Raw genomic sequence first — 12,048 nt, 5'->3', positions numbered from 1 at the left:
TGTGCTCAGTCCCCTCCTGTACTCCCTGTTCACTCATGACTGCACGCCGAGGCATGACTCCAACACCATTAAGTTTGCCGATGACACAACAGTGGTAGGCCTGATCACGGACAACAGTGCGACAGCCTATAGGGAGGAGGTCAGAGACCTGGCCGTGTGGTGCCAGGACAACAATCTCTCCTTCGACGTGATCAAGACAAAGGAGATGATTGTGAAAGACAGGAAATGGAGGGCCGAGCACGCCCCCATTCTCATCAACGGGGCTGTAGTGGAGCAGGTTGAGAGCTTCAAGTTCCTTGGTCTCCACATCACCAACATCCTAACATGGTCCAAACACACGAAGACAGTTGTGAAGAAGGCACGACAAAAGGAGACTGAAAAGATTTGGCATGGGTTCTCAGATCCTCAAAAGGTTCTACAGCTGCACCATCGAGAGCATCCTGACTGGTTGTATCACTGCCTGGTATGGCAACGGATCGACCTCTGACCGCATGACACTATAGAGGGTAGTGCGTACGGCCCAGTACATCACTGGGTCAAGCTTCCTGCCATCCAGGACCTCTATTCCAGGCGGTGTCAGAGGAAAGCCATAAAAATGGTCAAAGACTCCAGTCACCCTAGTCATAGACTGTCTCTCTTCTACCGCACGGCAAGCGGTTCCGGAGCACCAAGTCTAGGTCCAAGAGACTTCTAAACATCTTCTACACCCAAGCCATAAGACTCCTGAACATCTAATCAAATGGCTACCCAGACTATTTGCATTGTTCCCCCCTTCGCCTACGCTGCTTACATTTGTTTTCAAAGTATTTTGGGGTCCTTGTTATCTGAGGGAAATATGTGTCTCTTATATCGTTGTACATTTGGCAGGAGGTTAGAAAGTACAGCTCAGTTTCCACGTTATTTTGTGGCAGTGGGCACATAGCCTGTCTTCTCTCTGCCTGTTTCAATCCTTTCTCAATAGCAAGGCTCACTTCATTTGTATATTGTACATTTTTTCCCCAGTTTTCTATCAGATAGTCTGTCACCATGTAATGTCTGTTTAGGGCCAAATAGTCTTGGGATTTTTATATTTTTGGGGAAAATAATTTATTGTATCTGGGAGATGTAAGAAAGATCAGGAAACTCATATTATTATTTTACATGTATTTCACCCCTTATTTTCTACACTAAACTATCTCCATATATACTTCAATAAATGTGTTAAACTGGTACCTGGAGACTTTCAGAGTCGTGTAAAGCTTGTGGGCGTCCTAGATCAAACCAACCTGTACGTGTTCCTGAGAGACTCACCTTTCCATAGTGGGGTCATGTTAGTGTGTCCTAGATCAAACCAACCTGTACGTGTTCCTGAGAGACTCACCTTTCCATAGTGGGGTCATGTTAGTGTGTCCTAGATCAAACCAACCTGTATGTGTTCCTGAGAGACTCACCTTTCCATAGTGGGGTCATGTTAGTGTGTCCTAGATCAAACCAACCTGTACGTGTTCCTGAGAGACTCACCTTTCCATAGTGGGGTCATGTTAGTGTGAAGTCCAAACGGTTCTGACACTACAGACAGAAGTTGGCAGATGGACTGTACGACTTCAGACGATGCTTATGGGGTCGTAGAGCAGAACGGAGAACATCATCGTGTTCCTGAGAGTCTCATCTTTCCACAGTTTGCAGGTCTAAAGGTCTGTCTTTCCAAGACATTCTGTTCATCTGCAAGCAGAGCTGATGATTATAGATGGTGGGAGAGCCTGTTATTTAAAATGGAAGAATATAACTTACTGTAGCCTATATAATGTAACAATGACAATAATCCCTTCATATATACTGTAGTTGAAGGTTATTTTAGTGTCATAAAAAGTGTTGATTAAAACAAATCAGGATGTTTGGTGGATGGATTCAGTGTAGATGTTCTGCTGTGTATCGAGGGGTTTATATGAAAGTGGTAGATTTGTAATTCTTTACAAGAGAAAGTTCTGGATTACTTTTCTTTGGGTGACCTCAGGCTACGGTCTTTGACAATTCAGCTACTTTGTTAACAGTCCTACAACTGTCACCTTTTGTAACAACTGATTTACTTAACTAAAGGCACATCTCAATATGTGGTCCAGGTGCCTTAGTGTTCCTATAAAAACCTCTGTCCAAACTCAGCATTAAATAGTATCTAATCAGAATAGTGTACAGAGATAAGTTATTGCACCTATTGAAATGTAATGTGTTTTTTAGTGTTTATTCTGTTGCATTAAAAAAGTCACTGTTGCCTATTAGATCAATATCAGTGTGAACACGTCTGATTGGACTAGATCCATGTTGAGGTGAGACACGTCTGATTGGACTAGAACCATGTTGAAGTGAGACACGTCTGATTGGACTAGATCTATGTTGAAGTGAGACACGTCTGATTGGACTAGATCTATGTTGAAGTGAGACACGTCTGATTGGACTAGATCTATGTTGAAGTGAGACACGTCTGATTGGACTAGATCCATGTTGAGGTGAGACACGTCTGATTGGACTAGAACCATGTTGAGGTGAGACACGTCTGATTGGACTAGATCCATGTTGAGGTGAGACACGTCTGATTGGACTAGATACATGTTGAGGTGAGACACGTCTGATTGGACTAGATACATGTTGAGGTGAGACACGTCTGATTGGACTAGATACGTGTTGAGGTGAGACACGTCTGATTGGACTAGATACGTGTTGAGGTGAGACACGTCTGATTGGACTAGAGACATGTTGAGGTGAGACACGTCTGATTGGACTAGATCCATGTTGAGGTGAGACACGTCTGATTGGACTAGATCCATGTTGAGGTGAGGCCATTCCATGTCTTTATTGGTTTGTATGAGAAGGCAGTTTGGGAGAAGGTGGTGGACCGTTTGAGGATTCTACAGTTCCCCTGGTGGAGGTTCTTGGAACACTGCTTTTTAAGTCTGAGGTTGAAGAAAACCAAATGTGGTGCTGCTATGTTGTGTGTTATCTTGAATACCAGGCAGATGTTGGAGTACAGAATGAAATGGAGAGAAGAGGGGTGAGGGGAGTAGAAGAGAGGGGGAGGAGAAGAGGCGAGTGTGGAGAAGAGGAGGAGAGAGGAGGAGAAGAGAGGGGGGAGAAGAGGGGGAGAAGAGGAGAAGAGAGGGGGGAGAAGGGAGGAAGAAGAGTAGAGGGGGAGAAGAGGGGAGGAGGGGAGAGGAGAGGGGAGGGGGAGGAGAGGAGAAGAGAGGGAGGAGAAGGGGGAGAATAGGAGAGGGCAGAAGAGGAGAGGAGAGAAGGGGGAGAAGATAGGAAGAGAGGAGGAGAAGAGAGAGGAAGAATTGAGAAGAGGAGAGGGGGGAGGAGAGGAGAGGAGAATGGCAGAAGAGGAGGAGAAGATTGGGGAAGAAGTGGAAAGGGAGAGGAGAGGGGGAGCGGGAGCGGGGAGGAGTGTAGAGGGGGGTGGAGAAGGGAGGGGCAGAAGAGGGGGAAAGGATGAGAAGAGAGGGGGAGGAGAATAAAAGGAGAGAAATGGTGAGGGAGGAAGAGAAGAGGAGAGGGGGAGAAGTTGAGAAGAGACGGGGAGAAGAGTAGAAGAGAGGGGGAGAAAAGGAGAAGAAGGGGGGAGGAGAGAAGAGGGGGGGAGAAGACAGTGGGAGGAGAAGAGAGGGTGGAGAGGAGTAGACGAGAAGGGCAGAAGAGGGGGAGAAGAGGAGAGGGGGAAAAGAGGAGAAGAGAGGGTGAGAAGAGGAGAAGAGAGGGTGAGAAGAGGAGACGAGAGGGGCAGAAGAGTAGAGGAGAGGGGGAGAAGAGGAAAGGGAGAGAGGGGGAGAGGAGGGAAGAAGAGGAGTTGGGGGATTATGAAATTTGACCATCTGACTTGGAAAGGTGGCATCCTATGATGGTGCCATGTTGAAAGTCACTGAGCTCTTCATTAAGGCCATTCTACTGAAATTGTTTGTCTATGATGGCTGAGTGCTTGATTTTGGCTGAGTGCTTGATTTTGCATGGCTGAGTGCTTGATTTTATACATCTGTCAGAAGGGGTGTGGCTGAAATAGAATCCACTAATTTGAAGGGTGTCCACATCCTTTTGTATATATAGTGTATGTACACATGGGTGTTGTTGCACCATACCAACGATAAGCCTGTCTTCCCCATCACATCATGAAAGGTCATGTTGATGTTCATTTAACCTCTGTCTCTCTCTTCCTCTGACTCCTCCCTTTCTCCTCTGTCTCTCTCTTCCTCTGACTCCTCCCTTTCTCCTCTGTCTCTCTCTTTCTCCTCAGATCTCCAGGCTCAAAGCGTCAGTCCACCAGGTAGGTAGAGTATAAATCTACAGTGATTATAGCAGTTCAATATTAGTCAACTTTATTATCCCACATGGAGAAATTCATGTGTCCATACAAACCATTCTAAACCCCAATAACAAGTAGTATTTTATGGAACTACTAATACTTGTCAACCACAAAGCATTACTGCTGTTAGAATAACAGAATCACTGTCATCATCTGTCCTCACCACTGTTTTCCTCTCTGCTGTTTACAGCTGAATACTCAGTCAGACTGGTGGATGGGACCACTTCCTGTTCTGGGACAGTGGAAGTCTTCTGCAGAGGAGAGTGGTCAGGTCTATGTTTTATGTGGTGGAGAATGATGATAGAGGTTAAGGTTGTGTGTAGAGAGCTGGACTGTGGGAATGTTGTAGCTGAATCTAGAGGACCTCTGTTTGAAGATGGAAGAAGAGGAGTCAGACTATTGAGATGTAGGGGAGATGAGTCTTATATTAGACAGTGTGGCATCATAGGAGGACCTGGTGTCTGTGATGGTGGATATTATCATCATGTGACCTGTTCAGGTAAGAGACTGGTAATATTGAGAGATGTACAGTGTATTTATTCATTATACAATATTACCATGTATCATGTTTTATGTGTTTTAATTTAATTTAAATAGAGGGAGAGATGTCAGATGTATTTAAACATCATATTTGTGTTTGTCATATTGGTTTATGGGAGATGTTCATGGGCAGATCATTGTAGTTCAGATGGTACTGAAGTGAAGCTGCCTGATGGATGTCCAGCTGTTTATTTTCTATAAAGTGAAGTGAACTTATTCCTGTCTCCTGCCTGCATTATTCCCAACCCGATCCTGAGTGACTAAGAACCAATTTCTACCTCTTACAGTATCAAACATAGCAAACTACTATCTTTTATCCAACATATTTGTGTTTAGTCCTTGGCAGTGTCATCAACAAAACTGATTGAATGTTCAACCAACTATTTTTCTCCAGAGTCTGTGCGGCTTGTGGATGGAGCTGGTCTCTGCTCTGGGAGAGTGGAGGTGAAGTCCAATCAGTCCTGGACCTCAGTGTGTGAAGCTGACTTTGACCGGCAGGATGCAGAGGTAGTCTGTAGGGAGCTTGGCTGTGGGGCTCCTGCAGCTCTACAGGGGGTGCTCTATGGAGGAGGTAAGGGTCAGACCTGGGATAAAGAGTTCCAGTGTAAAGGCAATGAGTCCCTTCTCCTGGACTGTGACACCTCAGACAGAAAACACAACACCTACCTACCTGGTAATGCTGTTGGACTCACCTGCTCAGGTAAGAAACAGTTTGTCACTCAATCAACATTGTTTCTCACCTGGAGTGAAGAATATGAGAGACAATATAGGTGTGTTTTAGTGAGAAAATAGTAAGATTACTGTCTCTCTCTTTTCTTTTCTCAGAGCCTGATGATGTGAGGCTGGTGGGAGGAGGCAGTCGCTGTGCTGGTGGAGTGGAGCGGTACGACCAGGGAGAGTGGAGGACTGTGGGAGCTGATGACTGGGACCAGGAGGATGTAGCTGCAGTAGTGTGTAGACAGCTGGGTTGTGGCTCCACTGTTTCAGTACTACCTGGAAACACCACTAGAGGGTTTAGAGTTTCCTGTTCTGGGTCTGAGTCTTCACTGAGGGAGTGTTCCAGAAGATCTGATCTCCTTCCTGGACTCACAGTGATCTGCTCAGGTAATAACAAGATACACTATATGGCCAATAGTATGTGGACATCAGTGGATTCGGCTATTTCAGTCACACCTGTTGCTGGCAGGTGTATAAAATCAAGCACACAACCATGCAATCTCCATAGACAAACATTGGCAGTAGAATGGATTTACTGAAGATCTCAGTGACTTAACGTGGCTTGTCTAGGAGCAACAACGGCTCAGCCGCGAAGTGGTAGACAACACAAGCTGACAGAACGGACCGCCGAGTGCTGAACCACGTAGAGCGTAAAAATAATCCTCTGTTGTAAAACTCACTGCTGAGTTCCACATACTTTTGTCCATGTATCATATCTCCTTCCTGGACTCACAGTGATCTGCTCAGGAAATATCAACATATTATAATTATATTCAACTGATTTCCTTCATTCATACAACTTCCTCTGCACCTCTCATGATGACTGTTTAGCTTGGAAGTCTGCTTTGCAAAATAGATCAATCAGTCAAGTAGGAATCAAATACAACTTAAATATCCCAGAATGCTTTTGTATTTGAGTGTTATCTCAGTGAACGTCTCTACTCACTACCACTGTCACATGTCATGTTATTGTCATATCTAAATGAGGAAAGTAGTTGAGGAGCTACGTTTTCTTTTTCTCTCCTCTTGTTCCAGATGTCCTGCTTAAGCCTGATATCAACATATGTTGTCTCAGTGACTGTAGGCCCACTACTCATGTTGCCCTGTGACGGAGGGTGGCTAGCACTGTTACATGCTGATGTTATTGTCATATCTATAGGAAACTAGTTGAAGAGGTTTTTCTTGTTCTCTGTTATTATTACAGATCTCCTGGTCCAGCCTGATATCTCCCTGACTGACTCAATGGGAGGGGTCTCCAGGGGCCACCAGGGGCCCGAGGTGTTCAGGGGCTACAGCTTCACCATCACCTGCTCCACTCAGCCACAGTACCCAGGAGGCTCCTTCCTCCTCACGTTCACCGGCTCCAACAGAACCCAGACCCAGCCAGCTGTCAATCACTCTGCTGCCTTCCTCTTCCCTGCTGCAGATGACTCCCACCAAGGGAACTACAGCTGTGTTTATGACAATTATGTTTTCTCTCATAACTTCTCCTCTGAGAGTGAGCTCCTCTCCCTCACCATCACAGGTAACTGAACATGAACCAGACTTATAACTTTGTCATTGACAGATTTCCCACAGATCTATGTGATGATAATCAGTCCCCTCATCAAAGGTGTTTCTGTTTGCAGCCTCTCCTCTGCCAGCCTTCATCATCAGACACGTTGTAGTGCTGCTGCTCCTACTGACAGCCATCACCACCTCCTACCTGTACTACAAGGTAAAGACATTTACTCAGACGTTACAAGTCATTTAAACTAGAGGGAGAGGGTGAGGAGGAGAGGGAGGGAGGGAGAGAATGGAGATACTAGAGAGTAAATGTCTGACTGTTGGTGCTGTGTCTCCCTAGCCCACCAGGAGGCAGAAGAGAGTGAACAGGGTGAGCAGCATGGATCTTTATGTCAATGCCATGGAGATGGTCTCTCTGAGCTCCAGAGCTGAAGCTGGACCGGGAGAGGAGAGAGCAGCCCAGGGGACGGAGTAGGAGTAGAATGAAGCTGACCCTACATGCTGATCTTAGGTCAGTTTTGTGTTTTAAATCGATGGTCAGCAGTGGACTGGTGTTTAAAATGTGGTGACAAACCTGAAGTGGTTCTAATTTTAATAACAAGTTCAGAATTAGTTTATCTTTCTAGAACCTTGGAAGAAATCTAAAAGGAGTGACTGCAACCACCATTATTCCTTTTAGTTTGGTTTTTACCACCAGGGTAACATGGGGTTTTGGGTAACATGGGGTTTTGGGTAACATGGGGTTCTGGGTCACATGGGGTTCTGGGTCACATGGGGTTCTGGGTCACGTGGGGTTCTGAGTAACGTGGGGTTCTGAGTAACGTGGTGTTTGGGTAACATGGGGTTCTGGGTAACATGGGGTTTGGGGTAACATGGGGTTTGGGTAACATGGGGTTCTGGGTAACATGGGGTTGGGGTAACGTGGGGTTTTGGGTAACATGGGGGTTTGGGTAACATGGGGGTTTGGGTAACATGGGGTTTGGGTAACATGGGGTTTGGGTAACATGGGGTTTTGGGTAACATGGGGGTTTGGGTAACATGGGGTTTTGGGTAACATGGGGTTTTGGGGTAACATGGGTTTTGGTAACATGGGGTTTGGGGTAACATGGGTTTTGGTAACATGGAGTTTTGGGTAACATGGGGTTTGGGTAACATGAGGTTTTGGGTAACATGGGGTTTGGGTAACATGGGGTTTGGGTAATATGGGGTTTTGGGTAACATGGGGGTTTGGGTAACATGGGGTTTTGGGTAACATGGGGTTTGGGTAACATGGGGTTTGGGTAACATGAGGTTTTGGGGTAATATGGGGTTCTGGGTAACATGGGGTTCTGGGTAACATGGGGGTTTGGGTAACATGGGGTTTGGGTAACATGGGGTTTGGGTAATATGGGGTTTTGGGTAACATGGGGTTCTGGGTAACATGAGGGTTTGGGGTAACATGGGGTTTGGTGTAACATGGGGTTTGGGTAACATGGGGTTTTGGTAACATGGGGTTTTGGAAACATGGTGTTTTGGGTAACGTGGTGTTTTGGGTAATGTGGTGTTTTGGGTAATGTGGAGTTTTGGTAACATGGGGTTATGATTATTTTAAGTGAGTAGCTCAATTACGTCTGTTTAGTGTTCCAGAATGTATTGCTTTTACTTTTGTCTTTATCTTATTTAGTGTCTCTCAGATTCTTTATCTTATTTAGTGGATCTTAGATTCTTTATCTTGTTTAGTGGATCTTAGATTCTTTATCTTGTTTAGTGTCTCTTAGATTCTTTATCTTATTTAGTGTCTCTTAGATTCGTTATCTTATTTAGTGTCTCTTAGATTCGTTATCTTATTTAGTGTCTCTTAGATTCGTTATCTTATTTAGTGTCTCTTAGATTCGTTATCTTATTTAGTGTCTCTTAGATTCGTTATCTTATTTAGTGTCTCTTAGATTCGTTATCTTATTTAGTGTCTCTTAGATTCGTTATCTTATTTAGTGTCTCTTAGATTCTTTATCTTATTTAGTGTCTCTTAGATTCTTTATCTTGAAGTGTCTCCATTATTAGTCCATGTATTATTATAATCATCTGTTCATTGGTATTTTGGAAAAGAAATTGATAAAGGGGTTTGTTGTTGTTTACCTCTCATGATGTTATTGATTTTATTAGAGATAATAATTGAATTGATTATAAATGTTATGATATTGATTATGATGTAGATTATTGTTATGATGTTGTTAGTAGTATATAGATAATGATGTTATTGATTATAAATGTTATGATATTGATTATGATGTAGATTATTGTTAAAATGTTGTTAGTAGTATATAGATAATGATGTTATTGATTATAAATGTTATGATATTGATTATTGATTATGATGTAGATTATTGTCATGATGTTGCTCTCTAAACTGCCATGTAATCAACTGAATACTTTTAATAAAATTACAGGCTGTCAGTCTTGTGTGATTCCCCTCTTGGACAGACTACAACATACAGTATGAATTAACTGAGATCAGTCTTGTGTGATTCCCCTCTTGGACAGACTACAACATACAGTATGAATTAACTGAGATCAGTCTGTGTGATTCCCCTCTTGGACAGACTACAACATACAGTATGAATTAACAGAGATCAGTCTGTGTGATTCCCCTCTTGGACAGACTACAACATACAGTATGAATTAACTGGTCATACATTTGGCAGGAGGTTAGGAAGTGCATCTCAGTTTCCACCTCATTTTATGGGCTGTGTGCACATAGCCTGTCTTCTCTTGAGAGCCAGGTACCCACCTGTATATAGTTTGAGTTTGAGTTTGAGTTTATTTTATTTTTACAGGGACAGTGCACATTAATCAACGTTTCAGTAAAAGTGCCGGTTTTAGCCAGCCGGCTAATTTTCAACCGCAGTCCCTGGGCAGGTTATTAAAAACAATTACAATATAGACAATAGCAACATAGAACAAGACGTAGCATACAGACAGAGCAACATAGAACAAAAAGCAGCAAGACAAAATTCATAAAAGCAACAAAGTGTTTCCACACCTCACAAGTTACAGACAACAGACATGGAAAGCGGCAACACACAGCTAGGGACCATGTTCACAAATCTGATTGACCTTTAGCCATGTCTTCAAGCATTTTGTGAAAGTGTGATATGTGGTGCAGTTATGTGTGTCTGATGGCAGTGTAGTCTTGCTATTGTTATTTTACTGCTGCTCTTTAATTACTTGTTACTTTCATTTATTATTCTTATCCATATTTTTTTAAACTGCATTGTTGGTTAGGGGCTCGTAACTAATACAATTTGATTTGAGGTCTGCCAACGGTGGCCTTTCTCAATAGCAAGGCTAACTCACTGTGTCTGTACATAATCAAAGCTTTCCTTAAGTTTGGGTCAGTGACAGTGGTCAGGTATTCTGCCACTGTGTACTCTCTGTTTAGGGATAAATAGCATTCTAGTTTGCTCTTTTTTTTGTTAATTCTTTCCAATGTGTCAAGTAATTATATTTTTGTTAACTCATGATTTGTTTGGGTCTATGTTTGCTGTCCTAGGGCTCTGTGGGGTCTGTTTGTGAACAGAGCACCAGGTCCAGCTTGCTTAGGGGACTCTTCTGTCTGTCTGTCTGTCTCTCTCACACACAGATGAGGGGCTAATAATAACACCTGCTAATTCAAACAAACAGAAAGAGAGAAGAGAAATCCATTTGGTTATTTATCCTCCACATAGACTATGATGTATTGTTGTCCTGGTGTGTAGTTATTTATCCTCCATAGACTATGATGTATTGTTGTCCTGGTGTGTAGTTATTTATCCTCCATAGACTATGATGTATTGTTGTCCTGGTGTGTAGTTATTTATCCTCCACATAGACTATGATGTATTGTTGTCCTGGTGTGTAGTTATTTATCCTCCACATAGACTACGATGTATTATTGTCCTGGTGTGTAGTTATTTATCCTCCATAGACTATGATGTATTGTTGTCCTGGTGTGTAGTTATTTATCCTCCATAGACTATGATGTATTGTTGTGTGTCTGTGTGTGTGTGTGTGTGTATGTGACCATGTCTGGTCAGGGTCCAGAAGTCACCCACCAACCCTGGAGAGATACAGTCACCCAGCAACCCTGGAGAGATACAGTCACCCACCAACCCTGGAGAGATACAGTCACCCACCAACCCTGGAGAGATACAGTCACCCACCAACCCTGGAGAGATACAGTCACCCACCAACCCTGGAGAGATACAGTCACCCACCAACCCTGGAGAGATACAGGCTTTGCAGGATTTTGTTCCAGACCACCACTGAAACGCCTGAAGTAAAATTGTCTCATCATAAAGCAGGGGTGTCAAACTCATTCCACGGAGGGCCTAGTGTCTGCAGGTTTTTGGTTTTTCCTTTCAATAAAGCCCTAGACAACCAGGTGTGGGGAGTTCCTAACTAATTAGTGATGTTAATTCATCAATCAAGTACAAGGGAGGAGCGAAAACCCGCAGACACTCGGCCCCCCGTGGAATGAGTTTGACACCTGTGTCATAAAGGATTTGATGATATATTGATTGATTGGTATTTGTTGAAGTGGTGCTGGGCTGGGGAAACGTCTGCATACCTGGGCTGGGGAAACGTCTGCATACCTGGGCTGGGGAAACGTCAGCATACCTGGGCTGGGGAAACGTCAGCATACCTGGGCTGTGGAAACGTACCTCTCCTTCCTCCCAAAGTGTGCGCATGCTCACCTCCCTTCAGGGACAGGATTTGACAGGAATTGATTAGGTTGGAAACTCATGCTATAACCTACGCCTTCACCAATCCAATGCTTTTACACTTCATGGGGAGTAGTGAACGAGTGCACACTTCAGGAAGCAGTAAATACTTTTGGGACGCACCCCTGGCCCAGGCCTGAGGATCTCCAAATTGACCATTGTCAAAGGGAGCCTATAAATTCTAAGGTGCTCTATTCTGGAATATTAACTGGCGTTTGT

Source organism: Salvelinus namaycush, unplaced genomic scaffold, assembly GCF_016432855.1.
Source record: "Salvelinus namaycush isolate Seneca unplaced genomic scaffold, SaNama_1.0 Scaffold74, whole genome shotgun sequence".
NCBI classification, from domain to species: domain Eukaryota; kingdom Metazoa; phylum Chordata; class Actinopteri; order Salmoniformes; family Salmonidae; genus Salvelinus; species Salvelinus namaycush.
Note: the sequence above shows the minus strand (reverse complement) of the source record.